This window comes from Achroia grisella, unplaced genomic scaffold (assembly GCF_030625045.1).
Source record: "Achroia grisella isolate CSIRO2021 unplaced genomic scaffold, CSIRO_AGI_Agris_v1 utg853, whole genome shotgun sequence".
NCBI lineage: Eukaryota > Metazoa > Arthropoda > Insecta > Lepidoptera > Pyralidae > Achroia > Achroia grisella.
In genome coordinates this window covers 1,580,096-1,607,710 of record NW_026713043.1, presented here as the reverse complement: position 1 = coordinate 1,607,710, position 27,615 = coordinate 1,580,096, and the positions used below count along the sequence as shown (strand labels likewise).

Here is a 27,615-nt window from a genome sequence, read left to right as displayed (position 1 = left end):
CTTCCTCATCTTTTTATTTGATATTGTTGCAAATGTTTGTACCGTTTTTTTTTGACTACTCTAATGCTGTTGGCCGCAGCTGGCCTTTACAGCTTCACCGGACGATAGGGGGCGAGTGCAGATGGCACTCCAAACCCGCGGAAGGACTTATGGAGCGGCTGAAAGCCAACTCCCGCCTGACGGATACGACTTTAGTTTGAGGGCACCGGAGGGTCGTAACATTGGTTTCCGTTTGAATTGGACGGGGATCGATCGGGGGGTGTTTGTACCGTGCGAGTAATCGAACCCGCGACTATCGGAAGTATGGCGGTGCGAGAAATAAGTTAGATAAATGTTGTATAAATTCATTATACGGATTAGATCTAAAAAAACGAGTGAATTGAGTAGCGTTCCATGAAACAGGTAATCGGAACATAACAAACGTATCACTAGCGGAAAATTAGAAAATATATTCGCGTTCATGATTATATGTTTACAAGCGTTGAGCGTAACGACCAACTTGTTTGTTGTCACAAATGAATGGATAAATTATTAATTTATTGAATATATATCTTATATATTATTTGTGGGGTATAAGCGAGATCTGTTTTAAATTTACTGTACCATAAAATAAAACGTAAAATAAAATTTACTGTAAGAAAACCAGAACAGCTGATGCATCGTCGGGGCGCTTTGGACTGGAAAGGCCGGAACATGCTCGCTAAAAGTATAAAAAAAAAAAAAAAAGAAAAAAAAAGGAAGAGAAAAAAAAAGAGGAAAGGAAAAGAGGGGAAAGGGAAGTGAAAAAGGGAAAAAAAAAAAATTGCCGAATTACGACAAAAAGTGAACTGTGAAATTAAACAATCAATAATTAAACAAAACCTGGACTATAACAAATAGTGAACTTTGAAAATAGTGTTAGAATAAGATTTCATATAATTGTATATGCAGTGTAAGAATTCATAATGTGTATTGTTACATTATGAATTCTTACATTGCACAATGTAATGAAAACTGTGAAATTAGTAGTAGTGTAAGATTTATATAATTGTATATGCATATTCATAAATCTAATCTTCCAAATAAAGATGGGTGACACTGCATGTTGTCAACTCACCCGGCCGGCCAGCGGTGGTTCTGGGCCAGACGGATAAGGTCTGCCTCGGTGTCACTGTTAGGCAAATTGTAACATCTCGGCTGGAGTTGTACAAAAATGGAAATTAAATAAATATAATAATATTAAAGTAAATTAAAAAAGGCACGGACGAATATGTCTGTGGAAAAATGTATTTAAATATAAAAAAAAAAAAATTTACTGTACCACAACGCTTTCTGTTTATAGCCTAGGGTTAGCTGGGAGAGAATGCCATATAGCATTAAGATTGCCAGTTGTACAAAATTTTTATAGAATTATTATTAAATATAAATAAATAAATATTTATTTATATTTCTACAAATTTAACATAAAATATAAATAACCCAGAATAATTTTAACAGCGCCATCTAGTTACCAAACTAAAACTAGACAATCATAAATCAATGAACGAAGGTTTATTTATTTTTGCAAATGTAACATTAAACATAAATAAATAAATAACCCAGGACACTTTACACAGCGCCATCTAGTTCTCAAATTAGACTACTGATAAATATACTCAAATACATTTTTTTTAAATCATATTAATTAATATACATAGAAAACAGACAGACAAACTCACGAATATTTGTACCGTGCGAGAAATCGAACGCGCCACCATCTGGCGTCCATCACCATCTAAACCGCTAGGCCACCGAGGTCTATATATGTATATATGACTGCAACGTTATAACATTATAAATTTTATTGAATATTGGACCTTAAATGGACCTTAAACTAGCACAGAGATCTCTATCTTAGGTCAGGCCTATCTCAAATATGTTGTAATGTTTAATATAAATGAAACAGAAGAGCAAAATGGTAACAATAAATAATAATCTCACATAGAAATATAAATAAATAAATATTATATATATCATGCAGCGCCATCTAGGTGCTACTGTGATTACATTATAATATATTTTCCAAATTTAAAGTGTTTTGGCGCCATCTAGTGGTGCGTTTATACATTAACAACACCTAACGATCATTCGTTTGCTTTCACAATGCTTATTATGTATACGCTGTTCTATGAAATAAAACGTTAAGAATATATATCGTAAGATGGCGCTGTACCTATATTTTTAATACCCGAGGTGGCAGTATTTTTCATTGTACCTACAGTATTACGCTACTTTCCATTTGGTAGGCCATATCTGCTAGTCATTAAATGATTAATTACCTACTTTATTTTGATTGTAATTCGAAATATTTTAATGTTATTAGGTGATTAGTTGCATATATTATAGAGGCATTTTCCTGTTTTTCCTATTATAAAACAAAGTCATCCCCTCAAGTTCACTTATATTTTATAAATTAAGCAACGGGTTTCAATGTAGTTTTCAGCAATAGATAAAGTAATTCAAGAGACAGGTTTATATGCATAATACATGCGTATTATACTTATTTAACATACGGGCCGCTAGCATGGAATAAAGTAAAGTAAATAGCAACGAAGAAACTAACAAGATGTCTACAGAAGTTGTAATAGTCTCTTTTATTTTCCCGCGCAAACATAATGCGCCACAGATTCATAATATTGCATGGCGCGCAGACGCACTAGGATAACTGCTCTGTTATTGCTAGCTTTTAATTATATTATACTATGGTATATACATCAACCCTTCCAATAGATCTCCCATTCATATCGGATGACGACCTGAACCGAGGTTAGAACGCCTAGTGGTGTCCTCAGACTAAAGTCGTAACCGTCAGGCAGGAGTTTGCTTTCAGCCGCTCCATAAGTCCTTCCACGTGTTTGGAGCGCCATCTGCACTCGCCGTATATCGTTCGGTGAAGCTGTAAATGCCATCTGCGGCCAATAGCATTATAATTAAGCTAGCTGCTCCCGCGACTTCGTCTGCGTGGAATTTAACTTTAATTCTCTAAAATAAAATAATATTTCTAAAATAAAAGTAGCTAAAGTTACTCCTTATTACATCAGCTACCTGCCAATAAAAGTCCCGTCAAAATTTCAGAGATTAGCCGGAACAAACAGATAAAGATTGTAAAAAATGTTATTTCGGTGTATGTACCGTATATATGTACCATATATTCATATGCAAGTAGTAAAAATCGGTTATATCAATATTACAAACAGACACTCTAATTTTTATTTTTATATTACACTCTTATTTTTATTTATATGTATAGATTTGAAAAAAAAAACAACAATTGGAGTATTAATGTTGTCCCTACCAACAGATATTTATATCGTTCTTCAACTTTAAATCAAAATTTCTACCACATAAATTCCATTTTCAATTACTCAATTTGTATTCAAATGCATAAATTGCACTTTCTATGAATACAGTTTTGAATTTCTATAGAATCAACTTGTAAAGTTGAATACATTTGTAGAGTGGGCAATCTAGTCTACAAACGATCTATTGTTGCAATTTGTGGTTCACCAATGTATTGCATTGCCATCTCTATTTTCACTTGAAAGTTCGTAATTTCATGACAATCTCGCTCACTGGTCTAGCACTGACTTACTTTCTGGGGGTTGCGGGTTCGACCCTCGGACGATACAAATATTAATGACTACACCTGTTAGTTTTTTTATGTATTTACTAGCTGTGCCCGCGGTTTCAACTGCTTTAAATTTCAATCAAAAATCCAGGTCCAGGTGTTATTTTTATGCATAAGTTATGTTACTGTAAAGTTTCATAAAAATCCGTTCAATAGTTTTTGTGTGAAAGAATAACAAACATCCATAGTAAGTATGGATATTTGTTGTTCTTTCACGTTTATATTATTAAGATTAAAATTACAAAAGCAAGCATATATAAAATGATTATATCGTTTGAGGAATTGAGTCTACGACCATCGGAAGTAAGGTATACTAAACCGCTAGATCACAGAGGCTGTCATTCATCTATACATATAAATAAAATAGGAGTGTCTGTTTGTCATATTGAAGTAACCGTTTTTTAATATATGCATATGAATATAAATACGGTACATACACCAAAATAAGTGTTATTTTATAATATTATTTACAATTTTTGTCTGTCTTGTTTATTACGGCTAATCTCTGAAATGGCTGGACGGATTTTGACGGGACTTTTTTTGGCAGGTAGCTGATGTAATTAGGAGTAACTTAGGCTACTATTATTTAACAAAAATAAAGTTAAATTCTACGCGAAGGAAATCGCGTGTACAGCTAGTATAGAATATAAAATAAAAACAAATATATAAAAAAAAAATTTGTTTAAGTAATATTAATTTTCCAATTGTAATTACTTTTTTTTTGCGAGTAATTTTATTTTAAGGACACATATCCTCAGCAATAGTGGATGGATGGACTGTGTGAAAGATGTTATGGTAAGAAAGGAAGTAAATAACGCGATGACTGCGAACAGAGATGAATGGAAGAGAAAAACATATTACGCCGACCACAAATAAATGGGATAAGGAAGAAGCAGATGATGATATCCTCAGCAGTACAGCCTCTACATAAGCCCTTCCCTAAACTTCTCTCATTATTCGTTCCTATATGATATGATATTTAAATATGATTTCATATTCTTCCATCAGTACTTATACAGCCATCAGGGACCTTGGCAATCTCATTTTATTAACATGCAACATTACACGACAGCACTTTAACTGTACTGCAGGGTTGCCAACCGTACGACGAACCTCGTACATAAACGATATTTTTGATCTTCGGTATGAAAACATTTATATCCACATATAAGTTTGTAGTGAATTTTGACTTTTCTTTATGTATTTTTTTTTATTGATGGTAATGGAATGGTGCACCCGCCTGGACTTACTGTATATATACGCTGGCGGGACACTAGTGGAGGATGATAAGTTGAATAGTTCGGTCCAGTTAGCCTATTATGACAAATTCACTAGGAATTTGTCATGATGGTTTCCAGGGGAACTGCGAGGAGTTCAACCTAACATGGTACATTGTTAGCAGTGGAGTCATCAGTCCACATTAGTAACAATTCCCTTTCTCCCCTTTCTTAATGTATTTCGACTGGCAAAAAGCTGAGGGCCCACAGAAAAGATGACGGAGTGTGTAGTATTCATACCCATTAGAAACAATACACTATGTACCTACGAGTGCTATAGCCGAAGTCGCGAGGTCACGTTATTCTGACACGCCCTGAACATCTACTATCTGCCTGGACTGGACCAATGAACATAGGGCAGGCCCCATCTCGTTGTTGGGCAACCTATTTCACCCTATTCAAGTGTGGAAGCGTGTCGATACACGCGCAGGTCTCCGGCGCCATTTTGTTGGGCCGCTGAAGATTGGTAACCCTGCTGTACAGCAATTCTCACAAACGGCTCAAAATACACCAATTCTTTTGTGAACTATTATTGTGTGTGCTATTTAGATTTCCCAAAGCGATAAACTAACTATAATGAGTTTTGTTTTATGTTTATTCCAAATCAAAATGTTAGAACAATCACTGGCACTATGTAGAGGTCTAATTTTGTTTTCTCTATGACAAACAATGAAAATTAACGGATTTGTCTTTGGTTTCTATTGTCTGAGGTTTTATTGCTTGTTAGATCTTGACTTTGTGGCGTACCTTACGCGGCGTAAGTATGACTGATGGGAATTATAAAATGGTGTTAGTTGCAACTGGCTACAGCTTCATACCCACTTCATCAACAGAGGGTGAGTGCAGATGACACTCCACACCCGAAAGAAAGAAAAAAAGGACTTATGGAGCGGCTGAAGGCCAACTTCTGCGGACGGATACAAATTTAGTCTAAGAGTACCGCTACGGGTTCGTATTTCAGGATCCCCTTTTAAATTAGATGAGGGATTATTAGGAATGCCTATTCTACTTGCTGTAGTAATAACACTACTATAGCAAGTAGTAGTGTTGTACACACTAGTGTTGCTCAAAATTAAGAACAAACAATTACAAGTATAGTGTCAATCAAAATCATATCGTAATAGTAAACTGCACCATAACGCTTTCATAATTGTAAACGTACATTTTTTATAAACAACCTCAGCCAGATTGTCGAGTTTTTACGACTGTGAAACAAATTAACAGTAACGGTGGCACGGCAGTAAACAGCTGGACGTATCGTTATTGAATCGTTGTCATATCGCTACGATGTCGCTCTCATTATAATGTAAGTCTGTAATTTGAGTGGAAGATTTTTATTCCGTTATTTTCAGATTTTATATCTCACTTTACGTTATATAATAATATAAGTAACTTTAGTGCAAGATATCACCGTTATTTTGAGATTATATATCTCACTTTTAGGTATAAAAATATTTGATTCATTTCTGTCTATCTCTGGGTCTTTACGAATAAAACAGAGAGAATTAACACGGACAAATGTTTTTTTTATTCCTAAATACGAATGTTTAATGCGTCTCACACCTCATAAATATGTTGTTATATGTTTTTTGCATTTGTATAAGTTTTTTTTATATATGCAGCATAATTCCTATAGTTATCTATTTTATAGGGATCAAGCTGGGGATTTAGATAAATATGAAATCGGTCTCATGTCCTCGGAGATATTTTTTAGGAGGAATGGCCGTCAGGTTTTTTTAGCCGGTAAGAATCCGGCAATTTTTCCCTATGCCTTTATGAAGTTTTAAACTTAAAACAAAAATGTCATTAATTAACTACATTATTTGTTTAATAACGATAAATTTTATAGTAAATTACGCTATTTACCTCTCTATTACTTGCCATAAAATGATTCATGTTAAAACCCGTTTAACTATATTAATAATGTGAATGTACTAAACGCGAAAGTTTAGAAATTAGTATTAAAAAAATAAGTTCATTATACAAATATGTATATATAAAAATATATATTTGAGCTATAAGCAATCTTTATTTTATTATCTCCGGAATGCTATTACTCTGATATCTCTACTCCCGAAAAGAGGCTGTAACCTGCTTTATTTGTCTCTACTACTCAAATATATATATATGACCTTATTCTCTTTTCTAAATCACTATAATGCGAGACAAAAATGATATTAAATAAAAAATACAGTACAGAATAAGAAGTTATAACCTGCTCTATCTAGATCCACATCTCATATAGCAACAAAAGAGCAACACGCAAGCTTCTTGCTCATTCTTCTTGTGATGAGTCTGCATTCCGAACGAGTGGTAGAATCAAAATATGACTATTTTCCCTAAATGTCGTTTGGCTAAAGTTAGTAATTCGTTTTATGGCAATTGCGTAAGGTTTTACAATAAAATACCAGAGTCGGTTATTAATCTGCCAGAAAAAAGATTTAAATGTCAAATAAAACATCCTTTTCAAAAAAGCTTACTATAAAATTGAAGAATTCGTTAACGATAATAATGTTTTTATAGAAAAACTTTAAATGACTGACAATATTATCTGATTACACTAATAATGAGTGCGTACCGATTTCTATGTTGATTATCGCATGCCTCTTACTTGTTATACTGTAATTATTTTTATAAAAAAACATCTATTAAAAAGAGCAACATACAAGTTTCTTGCTCATTCTTCTTGTGATGAATCAGCATTCCGAATGAGTGGTAGAATCAAAATATGACTATTCAAAAGTGCTTGTAATGAGTTTATTTGAATAAAGATTATTTCTATTTCTATTTCTATATTCAAAAGTGCTTGTACTGAGTTTATTTGAATAAAGTTTATTTCTCATCGTATTCTCTTTCCTAAATCGCTTTATAGCGAGACAGAAACGATATCAAATCAAAAGCACAGTACAGAATAACACCGTAAACTTGAAACTGTCAAGTTCAAGCTACCAACTGGCTTCAGTTGGATTGCTTCCCGCGGCGCGTGCGCACGTTATCCGTTATACATACACCGAGTGCATCCATTCGTAAAGTAAAAAAAAAATGTGCGTGTTTGTATGAAGTAACTGTGTTTGTATGTGTATTTGTTGATTGATGGGAGAGGAGTACTGAAATTACATCGGTTTGAAAAACTGGTAAGTTTTGAGATATCCACTTTTGCGTTTGTATGCGCTGTTGACAGTTGAACGGTGGAGTGTCATTTGTAATTTTTTTATTGAGAACTAATTGTGAGCCCCGTAAAGAAAAAGAGGTCAATTTTGTAATTTTTTTATGAGTGGATATTTTTTGACCCTATTTTTTTTGTAGAATTTTGATTATATTCCTGTAAATTATATATTATAAATCATATAACATTTCGCTAAATAGGTGCAGACGTTCTGATGTGAATGTAATTGTGATTTTATCAGAAATTCGTTCTTTTTGATATCAAGAGGAAATATTTAATGTGAATTATTAAATATTTTTATATACTACTAACAACTCTGCCCGGTTTCGCACGGATGCGTTACAAATCTTTGAAATTTCTCAGCTTGTTCTATACTATAACACGCATGTATTATACATAAAAACCTTCCTCTTGAATCACTCTATCTATTGCGGGCATTAAAATTCATTGCATAATTTAAAAGATATAAGCAAACACACAGCGGGGACCACTTTGTTTTAAACTATGTAAAGATGACAATATATTTGATTTTAACTAATGTATTGGACAATTTTAATGAATTATTTTAAAAAATCATTCAAATACGAACCTTATTTGCTTGGAACAAGGCTGTACTACGCCCAGGCAATGCCGCAGTATTATTTATTATATTTATTTCTGTATTGGACAAAATAAATAAATCATTTTTAAAAATCATTCAAATACGAACCTTATTTGCTTGGAATAAGGCTGTACTACGCCCAGGCAATGCCGCAGTATTATTTATTATATTTATTTCTGTATTGGACAAAATAAATAATTCATTTTTAAAAATCATTCCAATACGGACCTTATTTGCTTGGAATAGGACTGTACTACGCTCAGGCAATGCCGCAGTATTATTTTTTATATTTTATCTGTATTAGACAAATATTATTAATTAATTTTTAAAATTCATTCAAATACGGACCTTATTTGTTTGCAATAAGGCTGTACTACGCCCAGGCAACGCCGCGGTATTATTTTTTATATTTATTTCTGTATTGGACAATATTAATAATTAATTTTTAAAATTCATTTAAATAAGGACCTTATTTGCTTGGAACAAGGCTGTACTACGCCCAGGCAATGCCGCGGTATTAAACTAGTCGTAAATATAAAACGATTTGAAGATAATAATATGTCATTACTTATTAATGACGCTTAGTGTTTATCACGTGATCGATAAATATTTTCTACCGTCGCCGTCGCCTTTCTCTGCCGTGAAAACATGAAGATGTTATGCATTTAATAGGCACGTAAACTTTATGAATCTTCCGCTTTACTTTCGTGCGACATTATTATCGATTTTAGAGATATGCTGTTTTGTTTTGCGCCGATACATATACATAATCGGTGACAATTATGACTTCATATGTAATAATGATGCAAAACGAAACGGCATATCTATAATATCAACAATAATAACTCTATGTATTATATTGGCGCAAAACAAATCGGCATATGTCCAAAATCGTCAATTACGACTACATAAAATCGGCCCAAAACAAAACGGCATATCTCTAAAATCGACAATACTGACTACATAATATGTAATATTGGCGCAAAACAAAATGGCATATCTCTAAAATCGACAATTATGACTAAATACTAAAATCGGCCCAAAGCAAAACGGCATATCTCTAAAATCGACAATAATGAGTACATATATAAAATCAGCGCAAAACAAAACGACATATATCAAAAATCAACAAGAATACTAGCTGACCCGGAAAACTTTGCTATATAAATTAACATCTCTATTAAAACATAGTGGTTGATGGTATATGAAAAATTAGGGTTGTACGTATTTTTTAATGTTGAATTATATGAATATATGTACATTCGTAAAATTTTGGAAATATGTTTTATTTTGAAATATAATATTGATCTGGCTGTAACCATTCTGCTTATCTGCAATTACAACAATCGTAAATTTTTAAAAACCTTATTTATAAAAAAAATCGTTTAGCTATTACCATTCTGCTTATCTGTGACATAAAAACTCATCAACAACTGTACAGTTAAGTCGCCAGCCGATAACAAATAAACAAACAACTTTCACATTTACAATTTTAGTAAACATTGTGCAGTTTATCTTTATTCATATGCAAAAAAGTCATATTTTCATATTAATATATTTTACGATATGTTGTAACTATATCAGATGTAGGTTACCATAAAATTCAGTGTTAATTAAATCCATATTTAATGTGAAATCCTTAATTATAAATACGAAAGCCAATCTGTCTGTCTGTCTTTCACGCCAAAACTACTGAACCGCTTATTATATTTATTTATTACAAGCTACTCGCCCGGGTGTTCATGTACTATACATATAAACCTTCCTCTACAAGCACACTATCTATTAAAAAAACCGCTTCAAAATCCGTCGCGTAGTTTTAAAGATTTAAGCATATATACAGACGGACAGACAGCGACCGCGACTTTGTTTTATATTATGTAATGATGTACAAAATAAACGTATATCATGTATCCGTTGACTAGTACCCATAACACAAAGCTCTGCTTACCTTGGGACTAGAGGATGCTGTGTCAATTATTCAGGGGTGTTATTATTATTATTAAAGCCACACTCTCCCCTCTCGCTTACCACGGGTGTATAGTGTAAGTAACTAAGATCATATAGAAAATTCTCTAAACCTTGATACTAAAAGCCGTATCAAAATCGGCTGCATAGATTACAAGAAATAACCGCTAAAAAGGCGAGTTTGCTACTCGCCCTGGCTTCGCACGGGTGTACATGTATAATACATATAAACCACTCTTTAATCACTCTATTAAAAAAACATTTCAAAATCCGTTGCGTTGCGTAGTTTTAAAGATTTAAGCATACATAGGGACAGAAAGACAGCGAAAGCGACTTAGTTTTATACTATGTAATCTTATATATAAAATTCTCGTGTCACAGTTTTCGTTCCCATTGTCCTCCGATTCTCATGAAATTTTGTGAGCATATTGAGTATATCTGAGAATCGGCCAACATCTATTTTTCATCCCCCTAAATGTTACGGGTAGTCCACCCCTAAATTCTTATTTTATTTTAAGGCAAAACAACGTTTGCCGGGACAGCTAGTTATTAAATAAAGTAGAGTTAATGAAATATCTTAAAATACTCTTTTGACAATCTTTATTTTCTTGTTGTGATATTTTTAATACTTGTACAGAATGCAGGGCAGCCACTAAAGAGATTCTATAAGACTGTAGCGACCTTTCGAAATATTTTTAATCGGTAATAAATTCTGTTTTCACTTGTGAATTTCACTATAATTTTTGGTCTTAAATTTTTAATGACTCGTATTGCTCTGTACAATAATACAATGTACGATGGCTTGGACTGATCACTGATCAGTCGAGATGAAATCGTAAGCGCTCTCTTTTAAAAACTAACTGTATATATTGCCTTATACCTAACCAAAGACCAACTTGCAATTTTGATAGCCTCAATAGTGTAGTAGTTTAGCACACCGTTTTATTTCCGATGGTCCGGGTTCGATTGCTCGTTCGGTGTAAACATTTGTATTAAATAATAATAATCTTAGAATAATTCACACAGCGCCATCTAGACCCAAGTTAAGCTAGCTAAAGCTTGTGTTATGGGTACTAGATAACTGATACAAATACATAGATACATTTTTTTCTCGTAAATACTAAAATTATACATAGAAAATACCCAGACCGATACAAACAATTATAGGTAGGAATACAAATGTTTGTGCCGTGTGAGGAATCGAACCCGCGACCATCGGAAGTAAGGCGGTGTACTAAACCACTAGACCATCGAGGACGTCAAATTATGATTGTTTGCAGTAGGCTGTGTGTTTTTTAAGTATATTATGTATGTAATAACAAAAAAAAAGTATTTAGTGTTGTGTAGTTGTCTAGTACCCATAACTTCAGTTATCATGGGATTAGATGACGCTGTGTAAATTATCCTGGATTATTAAATTACGGAATCTTTTTTTAAACATACACACCGATGATTTGGTGTCTTAAACTTCACCGTACTGTATATTAATAAGTGCATTATGAAGTTACCAAGGCCTCCTAAACAGTAATAATCCTTAAAAATAACTTTCTTTACACGAAATCCAATTAATATCATAAAATAATAGATCTAGTTAGTAGGTTAGAAATTTGAATAGTTTTTATTGTTACAAAACACGCTTGGCTATCAACGTCTCAAACTGCAGTGATTGCAAATTACGTCGCCCCATGAAATCGCGATTTCATAAGCCAAATTCGATGGCAATTTTGTGAACTGGCAATAATTAATTGTTTAATTTCACTCCGGTATTTTTTATGTTGCTAAATATATAAATACATTATTTTAAACATGTGTCAATTGTTATGAAAACTTGCGAAATCTGTTATAATTATTCAGTACTAGCTTTTCCCGCGGCTTCGCTCGCGTTAATTTATCCCCTTAGGGGTGGAATTTATCAAAATCCTTTCTTAGGGAATGCCTACGTCATAGTAGCTTTATGCCAGCAAAGTCTCAGCCCGATCGGTTTAAAATAGACAAAGTTTCTTACAAATTTTCACTCCCTATTTTATCCCCTTGGGGGTAGAATTAATCAAGATCCTTTCTTAGTGGATGCCTACGTCATAACATCTACCTGTATGCCAAATTTCAGCCCGATCCGTCCAGTGGTTTGGGCTGTGCATTGATAGATCACTATGTCAGTCATCTTTGAGGTATATATATTTAGAAGATTATAAAAATGTAAACCGTTAGCGCAGGCAGGTGTAACATTTAAATATCATATATAAAAAAATCACTAATACATATATGAACATGTGGTATATAAATAAAGATAAATTAACGCGAGCGAAGCCACGGGCAAAAGCTAGTATTAGTAAGAAGTTAATTGAGTCATTTTATATAGAACTAGCTGACCTGTGCAGCTTCGTCTGCTACTCATTTCACCACCTTTTGTAATATTTTTGATTGCAGTTCCGCTCCTATTGTAGCGTAATGTTATATAGCATAAAGCCTTCCTCGACAAATGGACTATCCAATATAAAAAGAATTTTTCAATTCGAACCAGTAGTTCCTGAGATTAGCGCGTTCAAACAAACAAACTCTTCAGTTTTATAATAATAGTTTAGATTTATCGTACAATAAAGTAATTCAAACAAACCATCCAATTGGAAACCTTCACCTTTTGATAGGTGGTATAACAGATTGAAGAAGAAGAAATACTATATTTTTGTTGATTCTACACTCATGATTGTATCAAGAAACTTGTGTTTTCTTTTTAATAGATTTTTTTTTATATAAATAATTACGATGCACAATCAACATAGAAATCGAGTTATTATTATTAGCAGATAATATTGTCAGTGCTATGTATTTAAAATTTTTCTTGTATCATAGATTGATCGGTACTACATCGAATTATTATGCAACATGCAGACTAGAGACTACTACGATCACGTAACAAGACCTGGATATTTCTGTACAGACCAAATTAATGCATTAATTGAAATGGTGCCTTTTATTTCATGCCTCTTCCTTGATAATGTGTTTACTTTTCCAAACTCCTTACACATTTTATGGTATACTAGCTGTACCCGCTTCGTCGTATGTATCTGTTATATCCATATTTATATTTTATAATTTAAGGTAATTTGCTCACTGGTGATGTGATGTAGCTATTAATTTTTAGGTACAATAGGATTGGCATGTGCATTTACTTTGTACGAAAGTCCCTAAATATCAAAGAAATAAAAATATATTTTGTAACTAACTGCATCTGCAACTTTGTCCGCGTGGAATTTAACTTTATTTTAATGAAATAAAAGTATCCTAAGTTAAAAAAAATATGTATTTGTATTAGTTATCTAGTACCCATAACACAAGCTTTAGCTAGCTTGACTTGGGTCTAGATGGCGCTGTGTGAATTGTCCTGTGATTATTATTATTATAAATAAAAAAGCTATCACAACACGTTGTAAACATGCAATGGAATCGATTATAAATTTAATTAGGTTTAAATAATCGATTGTCATAACTATTCATATTATAGTCTAAATATAATTGTGTAACATTATTATTATTACGACTATATATAAATAAAAAAAGTTAACTCAACTCGGCGTAAACATGCAAAAGAATCGATTATAAATTTAATCAGGTTTAAAAAATCGATTGTCATACACATATTTTCGTCTAAACATAATTGTGTAACATTATTGACCCTATTTTTAAACGAGTATTAATATAGTAAGATTCGATATGAATATATTTAATTATATGTTCCCTCTTATATAAGATCTATACTAGGTATTTTAATGCGCTTTGATGTGTTATGCAAAACCTGCACGTGCTTCCGGTAGTTGGCGCATAAAAATAAGAATGACTTTTAACTATTTATTGATAGACATGGCCCCTTATTCTCTCGGGTCACGAGATTGCTATTTAAATATTTTAATTAAGGATTTGAAGTTAAATTATAACAGAAGTAACGTATGTTCATTCTAAACGGATATGTAATATACGAGACGAGAACGGACGCCATTTTTAAAATAATACTAGTATTAATAATAAAATGTATTAAGTTATAAAAAAAAGATTTAAGAAAATTGATTATAAAATTAAAGCCTTAAAGTCGATTTTCCAAAATACATTTTCCTAATTAATACATTTTTATTATTAGGCGTGCGTTTTTGTAATAAATATTTGAATTAAGAACATGCGATCTGTCTGAACTATTTTTAAACACTCTTAAAATATCAATTGAATTGATTATTATCATAGAGCAATTAAAACCACGTCTTATAGAACTTAGCCATTCTTTTAAATTATACTAGTATTAATAATAAAATGTATTAAATTACGAAAAAAATATTTTCGATAATCTACTATAAAATTAAAGCCTTAAAGTCGATTTTCCAAAATACAATTTCTGGATTTATTATTAGGTGTGCGTTTTAGTAATAAATTTAAATTTGAATTAAGAACATGCGATCTATTTAGAATATTTTTTAAACAACCATAAAATAAAAAGTGACAAATAATCACAGAGCAATTAAAACCACGTCTTATAGGACTTAGCCGTTCTTTTAAATCATACCAGTATTAAGAATAAAATATATTTAGCTACAAAGAAAGATTTTCGAAAATTGACTATAAAATTAAATCAATAAAGTAGATTTTCCAAAATACATTTTCTGAAACAATGCATTTTTATTATTAGGTGTGCGTTTTTGTAATAAATATTTGAATTAAGAACATGCTATCTATCTGGAATATTTTTTAAACACCCGTAAAATAACAATTGAGTAATAATCACAGAGCAATTAAAACCATGTCTTATAGGAATTAGCATCTTTAGGAGAATAGAACCGAAAATTAATCTATGAAAGAAACAAAATCTTATGAAAGATACAATGACCTGCAAATGTGCCGTGTCAAAAAAATGCTATTCCATACTAATTCATACAAAACTGTACTTGTAGTAGAGTAGTAATATTTTTTGTAACTGTACCTCTATGGTCCCGCTCTATGAATACATTACCATAAATCTCTCTAAGCTTTATTTTGACACCTCTCTGATAAGAAGTTTCACCGGCCAGTATGCATTAATTAATTAGTTAATTGCGTAACACATAAATTTATGTTAAAAAAAATCGAGATCACCGTAAAAGCTGGCACTGCTTTATATATTCTTTATTGCACAGATAATAAAAAGATTTTATAATTTAGAGACAATGTGAGCAAAGGTGGACTTATCCCTAGAAGAGATCTCTTCCAGTCAACCTAAAACAGTGGGATATGTGGTACTGAGTGGGTAATAATTTATATAGATAGTTATGGGCATCACATTCAAATATAGAACATAATTGGGCTGTTATATAACTTAATTTAATACTTTTTTAAATAAATGTATATATTTACTGACCCGACTGAACTTGTATTATCATTGAATTGCCTAACTGCCAAATACGCAATTGTTTTTTTTTATTTAAATATAAAAAAACATTGATAATAATGGAAATAAATCTAAGAGTATACCAACATAGTGTTTTTGTTGCACTGACAATAAGTTTTTTTTAAACGTATAGTGAGCAAATAATATATTACACTAATAAAATTTTATAATTAACTTTAAACATTATTTATATGTTCCCTTTAGTATCGGCCCGTCTGATCTTATAAAAATTTTAAAAACTTCCAATACATATATATTACAAAGAAAAATTTAATTATTATTTTCACTACATTTTCTCGGCTTTTGTTGGTTTTTTACCACACTTACGGATCAAAACTAAGTAAGTGCCATGTGTATGTGTGTATGTATAGTGTGTGTGTATTTATTGTGTGACTGGTGTTATGTCCTTTTTATTATTAACAAGCTTTACCCGCGGTAGTACCCGCGACGCGCCCCTTCGTCTGCGTGGAATTTAACTTTAATTTCCTAAAATAAATTATTTTTCTAAAATTAAAGAAGCATCAGTTACTCCGTATTACATCAGCTACTTGCCAATAAAAGTCCCGTCAAAATCGGTCCAACCATTTCAGAGACTACTACTAGGTGTATATACCGTATTTATATTCATATGCATGTAGTAAAAAACGGTTATTTCAATATTACAAACAGACACTCAAATTTTATTTATATGTATAGATGTAATTATTTCTACGTATCTACATAAAATATGTATTTAAGGTATAACTTTGCTTAAATTTTAAATACAAAACAGTTTATCACTTTCTTTGTAACTTGATTAACTTGTTCTCCCTGAAATATAGTATTCTCAACCCGATGATAAGCCTAAAACAATCTAGTTTGATCTAGTTTTCATCCTCTCACTTTATAACATGTTTTGCGGTACACGATACAATTTCTCTATTAAGCAATAAACTAGATCTTTTTTTTTAATTTACATGTAATGAGACTTTTTAATTTATGTAACGCACTTCTAGTTTGCACTTTTAGACCAGTCCAATCAATTACTTTATTTTTAATTAAATCTTAGATAAGATCATTCAAAGGCGTATCCGTATTTATTTATTTTTTACTAGCTTTTGGCCGCGGCTTCGCTCGTTTTAATTTATCCCCTTTGGGGTGGAAATTATCAAAATCCTTTCTTAGGGAATGCCTACGTCATAGTAGCTTTATACATGCAAAGTCTCAGTCTGATCGGTTTAAAATTGACAAATTTTCATATAAACTTTCATCCCCTATTTTATCCCTTTCGGGGTAGAATTAATCAAAATCCTTTCTTAGCGGATGCCTACGTCATAACATCGGTCTGTTTGTTCCGGCTAATCTGTGAAATGGCTGGACCAATTTTGACGGGACTTTTTTTAGCAGGTATGTGATGTAATAAGGAGTAACTTAGGCTACTTTTATTTTAGAAAAATTCTTTCATTTTCGAAAAATAAAGTAAATTTCCACGCGGACGAAGTCGAGGGAATAGCTAGTATAATATATATATATAGAAATAGAAATACTGAAATAAACTCAATACAAGTACTTTTGATAGTCGTAATTTTTTATTTTAACACTCATTCGGAAGACCATCACTAGAAGCTTACTTGTATACATAATAATATTATATTATATATATAATGGTGGTGCACCCTATATTATGATACAATTTGATTGTACTGAAATTCATTAATTACGCTTTACTAATAATACTACAGTACTACCAATTTAGACGCATTTATCTAATAATTTCATCTACTTTCTGCGTATTAGCTACATACAATGTAAGTTGATTAGTGAGAGAAACCTAAGATTGAGGTTTTGTCTATATATCTACCTCATAAATCTTGACGGTACAATGTAAACTGAGAGAACTACGGGTACGTGCTAATGGCTGTTCCATTATTTACTACATCATCATCACCTCAAATACGAGGGCCTCGGCAGTCTAGTGGTTTAGCATGCCGCTTTAATTCCGATGATCGCGAGTTCAATTCCTCGCGCGATACAAAAATTTGCATTCACGAGCATGATTGTCTGTATTGGTCTGGGTATATTTTATGCGTGTGTTTGCAAACAAACAATAATTAAGCATATCTATTATTAGTGTAGTACCTACTCATAACTCAAGCTCTGCTTAGCTTGGTACTAGATGCCGCTGTGTGAATTGTCCAGGGATTTTATTATTATCATCAAATAAACATCTAAATCTTTACTCTTGAATGTGCTCGAAACACTTTCAACAGTAATTTTAAATAAACATCATGGATAAACTTAGAAGAAGAGCGTCAAGATCCAGTGGTTATTGTATTTTATTTGTAAGTCGGAATAACTTTCAGACCCTAAAGCGATTGAGTTCAAACTTATCGAACATTAGAAAAAACACTGTGTGTAAATTTAGATTATAACTTATTCTGCAGTACTAGAAACTACTACTAATTATTATTTACTAAAACTAAATAAATACTGCTATTATATCGTTATTTGCTCTCTTATTCAAAGACAATCAATTTGCCCACTAAACAAAACATTACCATTTCATTTTCATAATGCAATAACCCAGATTTTTATGAACAATTATACAGCTGACATAACGTGGACGCCGCAATGAGGAACTGGAGCAAACATCTGTTACAAACTCTATTGTTTTGAAGATAATCTTCTGGGTCCTAAAAACTGAGTGATTATACTCTTTGATTTGGTCCTAAACTGGGTTTCATAATGATTTAAACATCTACTGGTTGTTTACACTTAATAAATTCTTGCCAGTCTTGTACTGTACCACGAAAATTCTGTATTTGAACTGATGGCAGTTTGGCGTTGCTTCAAATATATTTACCATCTGAATGGAATTATTTAAGTTTACCATTGATTTTTACAGACGTAAAAAATAACATCACGATGTTTAACAAAGTTGCTTAGCACGTATTAAAATAAAAACATTGAATTGACAGCATAAAATAGAAAAAAATAGTACACTGACGTGCCATGTCAGAAAGTTAAAACTTTCCTTATTGTAAGGCATCTTCTAAAGTAAAGAAAATTACTTATTTATCATTAAAATATATACTGTGGAATCAGTGATCTGTACCATTATTTAACATTGTCTTTTTTTTAATTAATCATAATACATAATGCACTTAACGTAATTCTATATGAATATCAATCGTGTTGCTTTATTTTGACAGGTAATTCACGGACGGCCTCGGGCTTTATTAGCATACCGCTTTACTTCCGATAGTCGCTAGTTCGATTCCTCACATGATATAAACATTTCTATTTATGAGTATGATTATTTGTATAGGTCAGGATGTTGTTTATGTATATTATATATGTATTTACAAAAGTATCTACATGAATTGTCTTGTACCTGTAATACAAGCTCTATTTAGCTTGGGTTAGATGGTGAATTTGCCAGAGTTTTTTTTTATTATTATTAATATTCAGTAACCTAACTTTTAGACTAATGGAATTGAAATCCAATAGATATATCTCGGTATTCAACAAACAGTAGCGCGCAACCTAATCAAGTAAAACCTTTATCCACCATAGCTAAATTGAAAATAAAACACTTGACAGGCAGGTGGAGTCCACACCTGCTCTCAAAGGGCAAGGGAACTCGTTCCTATTTCTATTGTCAGTGGTAAATAGCGTTCTATTGAGGAACAGTAGTCAATAATAAATTAACATCAATAAACGGCAACGTTTCTTCTTTGTTGTTTGTCGTAATGTGTGTGGAGGTTTTTCTTAATTGATGGTGGTTGACTCTTTTTTTAAATCGTTAAAATATTTAGCACTACATACTTAGATGTTGTAGGTGTCTACCGGATTCTTACTATCTCAGTAACAAGACTATCGGACACGAGTAGTAATTCGAACCTTTCCACCTATTACATTGGATTCCTACTGGAATTTATTTAAAAGAGCATCACGCAAATTTCTTGTTCTTGTCGTGATGAGTCTGCTTACCGAATAAGAAAAAATGCTGGATTTGAAACATTTATTAATGAGTATTCTACTCCCTCACAACATACCTACTTCAAAATATTTTAACAAGAAAGCGTATATCGAAATAAAATCTTATTTGATACCTACTATAGTCGAATTTCGACCACTGGCCGATCCAGTTTTATCAGATGGACTTGACAGTTACGTCAATGAGAGCACCATCTAATTATGCCAAAATGTATCATTACCACGCAATAACACGTACATTACAGATTAATGGAGCCAATTTAAGAGATAGGTGTTTCCATAGAAACCAAATTCAATAGCAACATCTTTTCTACGACGAAATTGAACGATGGTATTGTTAAACTTTTTGTGACGGAATTGAAAGTTTTTCTTTTTGGCACTTACTCAAACAACATCTATGTTTAGTTGCAATATCTTTCAGCCGAGTTATAAAAAAGAAGTTTTCAATTCTATACTTTTTATTGTTCGACAATAATATCGATTTTTTTATATCTAATATAAGAATGTGCTCTCTGAACAATAAATTAACAACTTCCTCGCTTACAAAACAAACAAACATATATTTATATATTTATGAGTAGGTAAGATTCTTTGTATTGGTCTGGGTGTTGTACGTATATTATGATTGTATTTACTAAAAATAATTTAAGTATTTATATCAGATTCACAACCTCTGCTTAGTAAGATAGGGCTGTGCGAACTGTCCTCGATTATTATTATATCTATCTAGACTTACAGACTTACTTATTTATATCCTATATTTATGTCCAACTGTTAGGCATCCTTTGTTATCATACTTCGCATTATATATATATATTTATTTATTCTTCTAATGAATAAGGTTAAATTAATATATGGTACATATATGAAATTGACGTCATTAATTAAAAGAAGAAATAAATAAATATTGCAATGATATTAGTAATTTTTTTCATTGTCTTTACATGACAAATACACTAGCATCATGCTTTGACTAAATTATTTTGTCATACCACGACAGTTTCAAAGGAGCAATCCGCTCATCTATAAACGGTTACTGTAGCCCATAGACGTCTCGGACACCAGGGATGTCACATATTGCCGACAAGTAAGAAACCTTAATATATCCTTCATGAAGAACCCCATACTGTAGTTGAACATCAGGGGTGTCACTTTTTTTATGGATGATAATGAAATGGTGCACCCGCCTGCGCTATCGATACACGCTGGCGGGGCACCAGTGAAAGATGATTATATGAACATGAGGTCAGGTCAGTTAGCCCATCTTGACAAATTCACTAAGAATTTATCACGATGGTTTCCAGGGAGAACCGCGTGGAGGTTACCATGATATGGTACAATGTACCGTTATAGGGGATTGATGATCTTATTGCTAGCAATACCACATTACTAACGATCCCCTTTTCCCCCAGGTGTCACTTACTGCCGCCTCTTAAGAAACCTTAACATACCCTTCTTGAACCCCATACTATAACCTCTTCTAAATACTTCTTGAAGAATCTCATACCGTGTAGTCTCTTGTGAAAAGACCATCATTGAGTGCGTAGCGATTTCTATGTTGATTATCGCATGCCTCTTACTTGTTATACTGTAATTATTTATATAAAAAAACATCTATTAAAAAGAGCAACACACAAGTTTCTTGCTCATTCTTCTTGTGACGAATCTTCATTCCGAATGAGTGGTAGAATCAAAATATGACTATTCAGAAGTGCTTGTAATGAGTTTATTTCAATAAAGATTATTTCTATTCTATTCTATTCTATTAACGGAGCCAAAAAATAGCATACATCATTCTCCGTCACAAATACCACATAAGTGAAAGCACAAACAAACAAAACTCACTTTCGCATTTATAATATTAGTTCAAATATAACTGGACCTCGCTGAGTGATATTAGGTACTGGTAAATATAAAAATCCTCGTGCTTATTTGTCCGTCCGACCATCACGTACGGGCGAGGCAACGTGAAAGCATTTCAAACACCTCGTTCACCGTTCGAAATGGGCATAGCATCAGATAGATTTTATATCCACTATTACCGTATTACGGACAGTTACATCTACCAGTAAATATTTGTATACAACACTTAATGTGTCAATTATATTATATACTAGCTGTTAACTTGATTTTTCTAAAATAAAAGTAGCCTAAGTTTCTCCGTATTACAACAGCTACCTGCCAAAAAAAGTCCCGTCAAAATCGGTCTAGCCATTTCAGAGTTTAGCCGGAACAACCGCAGACAGACAAAAATTGTAAAAAATGTTATTTTGATGTATGTAATGACTTTGTATGTGACGACTTTTTTTGGCAGGTAGCTGATGTAATAAGGAGTGACTTAGGCTACTTTTATTTTAGAAAAAATATAAGTTAAAATTTCACGCAGACGAAGTCGCGGGAACAGCTAATATGTTATATATTTAAAGAAAGTATGTTTATTCTAGATTAATGTTATAATTGGATACAAATTTAAATTCTAGAGCACTAAGTTGGACTTCCTAGTTATATCTATAGTTTTATTTTTTCTTGTTTACAAACAAATATTATTTAAATTTTTAACATTAAGTAATCTAATTTATTTAAAATTTTCTTTTCTTCTTCCTTACATAGTACAAAACAAAGTCGCTGTCGCTGTCGCTGTCTGTCTGTCCCTAGGTGTGCTTAAATCTTTAAAACATGTAACGGATTTTGAAGTGGTTTTTTAAATAGATAGAGTGATTCAACAGGAAGGTTTATATATATAATACATGTACATCCATGCGAAGCCGGGGCGAGTAGGTAGTTATTTATATAATAGACATATTTTAAAATCGAAAACAGCTTTTGTCGGCAAAAGCCTCCTTCAAAAGTTTTCAAGTTTCTCTTCCTAATATACTCCATATTTTGTTTCCGAGATTTGTTTTTCAAGTCCAGAGCTTAAGTATTTATTAAGGGGGTCTTCCTATGTGATGGGTTGAAAAAATCGATTTTTTTTTTCATAAATTGCTCCCTTAACATGTCTAGAATACGGTAGTAAAGCGATTTTAGAAAATTCGAAGTCGTTTTAAAGATACAGCAGGTAAAAGAAAGAGCGGTTCGGAGCGGTGAGTTGGCAGTTAGAGACCGGGCCTATTGTGTACCGTCGGCTTTATACCTGGCCTCCCTTTTATTATTATATTTGTTTATACAAGTTTAGACACGTTTCTACAGACTTAAAAAGGATAAAACCAATAAAGGAATAGGAGGAAAAGGAGCAGGTAAACTTACTGATAAAGTTATCCAAGAAATTACAAAATTCTACGGATTAGCAATTCGACGCCATCCAGATTCGCTTGAAGATATGAGAAAGGAAGTTTGGGCAACGTACTATCACAAATGTTCTTCTGATGAAAACCCTCAGCATCAATTTTGTCCAGAAGGCGAAGACAGTTGGTGTAAATGGCGTAAGGCTGAAGCTAATAATGAACTGGACCAATTTCATCACGATAAACCACCTCTAATTCCGCAAGTCCAAGAAGCTATCAAACCGGTTTTCGAAGATTTATCGAAAGACGAATTATTAATTCGTTGTTTAGGAGCAGAGACACAAAACAATAACGAATCTTTGAATTCTTTGATTTGGACTTTCGCTCCTAAACATCTTCATTCTGGTCCCAAAGTTGTTGAAATTGCTAGCTACTTAGCAGTTATTATCTTTAATGAAGGTTTTCAAGGTATTTTAAAAGTTATGTCGATTATGGGATGCCCTGTTGGTCGTGAAGCCCAAGCGTATGTTGAGAAACGGGATGAAAAGCGAATCTTACGCTCTGAGCGGCGCGTAAGTGATGTCGTTAAACAAGCCAGGATTGACTCAAGAGCTGAACAATCTGCTTTAAAAGAGTTTCACGAGGAAGAGGAAGGAATACTCTATGGACCAGGCATCGCCGATTGAGAGTAAGTTGATATTTTAATAGTTTTTAACGGACTTGAAACTTTAAACGCGTTTTTCTCAAAACTGTGTTTTTCAAACTTTCCTCCATTGTATCTCAGAAACGGCTGGACCGAATTACTTGAAATTTACAGGGCACACTCAATATATGTAAACGCATGGAATGAACTATTATCAATCGAAAATTTTCAAAACTTCGATTTTTTTATAGCAAAAAACAAAAAAAAAAAACGCCTAATTTGCAACTTTTATTTCAAATGTCTATCAAAAATCCAATTTTTTATATTCATTTGATTATAGGTCATTCCGTGCTTTTAAGCCTACAAATTAAAACGCCGTTTTTTTTTTTTTTTTCAGATAAGCCGATCAGCCGGAATCGTGGAGGAAGTGGGAGCTCTTTTTTTCGAGGCGGGGGTGTTCAGAGCGCTGTAACTCTAGTTTGACTGAATATTTTTAGCTGAAATTTTATATTTATACTGTCCAAATATGTGTTAATAAATGATAAAAAACTTGAAGCTCTAAATATTTACTGGTCGTAGAAAAAAAATCCTAAAATATCCCTAAAAAACAGGCCGTCACATAGGAAGACCCCCTTAAGTTCATTAAGTTTTACTAATGTAGAGAATACTTTTGACCAAGGCTAGTGTGCATAACCCACCTTTTTATATGATAATTATATTTTAATATATATATATATTTAAATATTTTATGTTTCGTTCGATTTTTATTGTCAATTTGAAATATATGTCTTTTACCATCAGCGACCGTAGTTTCTCTTGTAACTAAAATTAAAATATTAAAAATACAGTCCTTAGAAACATTAATAATTAAAATATTGGTCCTCTCGCCAACAAAGAACCATGGTAAAAACACATAAATCGAATACGTCTGATGTGGTACAGGGCCGGATTCCCACCATTCAACTCGGAAGCCCTAACATCCCACACCTACTGCAATCGCTAATATGCAACAGCTAGGTATGTACTTCATATAAAAAATCGAGATCCCTATATCAAACGCAATAATTCAGCCCGAGTTACGTTGCAAATATTGTCACATCAAAAAATTCGCACCTTTATCTAAGTAAGTGTATATTTTTAGTAAAACCACAAATTTTATTAACGTATACCGCGAATATATAGCAAAGCTCGGTCGCCTAGGTGCTGTCAAATTATATGCATTCCTACAAACAGACACATATACAATAAATATTTATTTAACAGATGTTCAAAGAACGCTGAGTAGTTTTTTGCTCGTCACAGGAACACGGCTACATTCCTTGGACTGAGGTAGCGAAGTGCGGAGTTTGAAAATAAGAAAAATAAACTTGTGGCAAGTCTGAGCCGGTCTATATTATTGCGGGATCCGTATATTAATGAAGAAATAAATATATATAAAACTAAACTGAACTAGCTATTACCCGCGACTTCATCTGCATCAGTCAGTAATTTTATAAATAAATAAATAAAGTGTATAGGAGTGTAGCATGCTAATATATTTTTTTTAATTAAGTGGAAAAAATACATAAATTCAATAAAACCATACATTAGAATGCATTTAGAACATTTATTCTTTAATAGAATACTCTATTAAAGAATAAATGTTCTAAATGCATTCTAATAAAAAATAATCAGTTATCTGCTGAACCCCAAAAGTGCCGCAGGCTGTTTACGAAGAAATGATTTTGAAAATTATATGTAAAGACTGTCTGTGCCCACGACTTCTTTCGCAAAATATGCCGATTTATAATAATTAATGAACGACAATATCTTCCTTGGAAATCATAGAGATTTTTTTTTATTTATTCATTTTAAATAATTTAAAACATAAAAATGTGCTCACTTAGCATTTAAAACCAGTAGTTATATATTAATCCTTACTAATATTAGAAATGCGAAAGTAACTCTGTTTGTCTGTCAGTCTCGCTTCACGTCAAAATTACTGAACCGATGTAAATTAAATTTGGTACACAGATAGTTTATATCCTGAGAAAGTACATGGCTGTTGATTAAATATAAATAAATATTACATTCAAATCTTCTAAAAATGTTAAAAGGGGTGAAGTAAAATAGGATGAAAGTGATTGAGTTTCAATTTGGCGCCAAATTTCTTTTACATTTTATATGGATTTTGCAGGCAACGGAACATTGTACATGATGCTATATTGACAATATTAAAAACAAAACATTCTTTCTAATGATTCACTTTTTATTTGTGTATTAAAAATAATAAGGTGCTTATTAATTATTTTAGGCTGTCTATAGTGAATTACATTAAGCCAGCCATAATTATTTTTTTTATTATTATTATAAACACAACATCAATATGAGAATATCTTTCTTTTAAAGTCGTCTTGGTTCAATTTCCACCACAGACTATAGTAGTTTATTTTTATTTCTCTAAACTGTTCCGGACGCGAGGTCGCCTCGGTAAACACCTCTTGCCCCCCGGCCGTACGTGTTGCACGATTTAAGTCACGCCACTACTAGGAATAGGGTTGCCACAATTCTGGAGAAAAATGTTAATAAAAAATATTTTTGCTCACATTGTCTCCAATTACTATCTGTTATTATCTATAATATATAATTATATATAAGAGCGTAATAAGTCCTGCGCGTGAAAATGTTAGTAAAGTTATTTTGCACACGTTGTCTCTAGTTACTATGTAAGAACGCATTAAGTCTATCTATATTATCGATGTAAATGAAAAAAAAAAAATATATATATAAAAATAAATGCAAAAGTTACCTTTTATGAATGAACCTTAATTAAATCAAATCAAAAATTTTTTTTTTGTCACACTGTCTCTAATAATACCTGTTAGTATTATAATATTAGATAAGGAACATCCATGTGTATGTATATAATGAATGCAAAACGCGAACAGACCTTGATCAAATCAAAACAAATCAAAAATCTTTTATTCATATAAGATATACATAGTAGCTGCTAATGAACGACAAGTTTTTTGTTTTATAATATTTTTTTCCAGTTCAGTATAAAGATTAAATTGAGAAGAACTGGCAAGATACTCAACTGAAATTCTTTTTTTTAAACCCAGTTTATATATAATGTACTTATATAGGTCTATGTATATCTAACATTAAATGAAAATTTCGTGTATGAACACTGTATATGGCATTGAACAACTATTGCCTTGAAAGTGTGTCATTTAAGTAAAAAAAAAAATATGATACATAGGTGGAAGGGGTAATAATAATAATAATAAAAAATACACACACTCTGCACTTACTTGGTTTCGGTCCGTAAGTGTGAGAAAACCAGCAAAAGCTGAGAAAAAAAATTAATAATAATCTCAGGACAATTCACACAACGCCATCTAGTCCCAAGCTAAGCAGAGCTTGTGTTATGAGTACTAGACAACTGATATAAATACATGGACACATTTTTTGTAAATAAATACATATTATACATAGAAAACACCCAGACCGATACAAACAATCATACTCATGAATACAAGTGTTTGTGCCGTGCGAGGAATCGAACCCGCGACTATCGATCGCAAAGCGGTGTGCCAGATCGCTAGACCACCGAGGTCGTCAAAGTAATGTGGATTAATTACCCCATTGCTAGCAACATACCATGTCAGGTAAACCATGCTGCTACTCCTGAAAACCATCGTGATATATTCCTGGTGAATTTAC

At 32.3% G+C, this 27,615-nt stretch overlaps 1 protein-coding gene across 3 annotated transcripts in view; it reads left to right on the top strand.

Moving 5' to 3' along the window:
• LOC131852541 (uncharacterized) overlaps window positions 1–27,615 on the top strand; it is a 194,509-nt gene that overhangs the window by 48,173 nt on the left and 118,721 nt on the right. For 2 of the 3 annotated variants that reach the window (XM_059203220.1, XM_059203221.1), the window contains exon 1: window positions 7,900–8,057. The exons of the other annotated variant lie outside the window; for it this stretch is intronic. The gene's annotated coding sequence lies outside the window, so the exon portion shown is untranslated. Of the gene's footprint in view, window positions 1–7,899; window positions 8,058–27,615 lie in introns of those variants that run through there. 3 annotated transcript variants of the gene reach the window in all.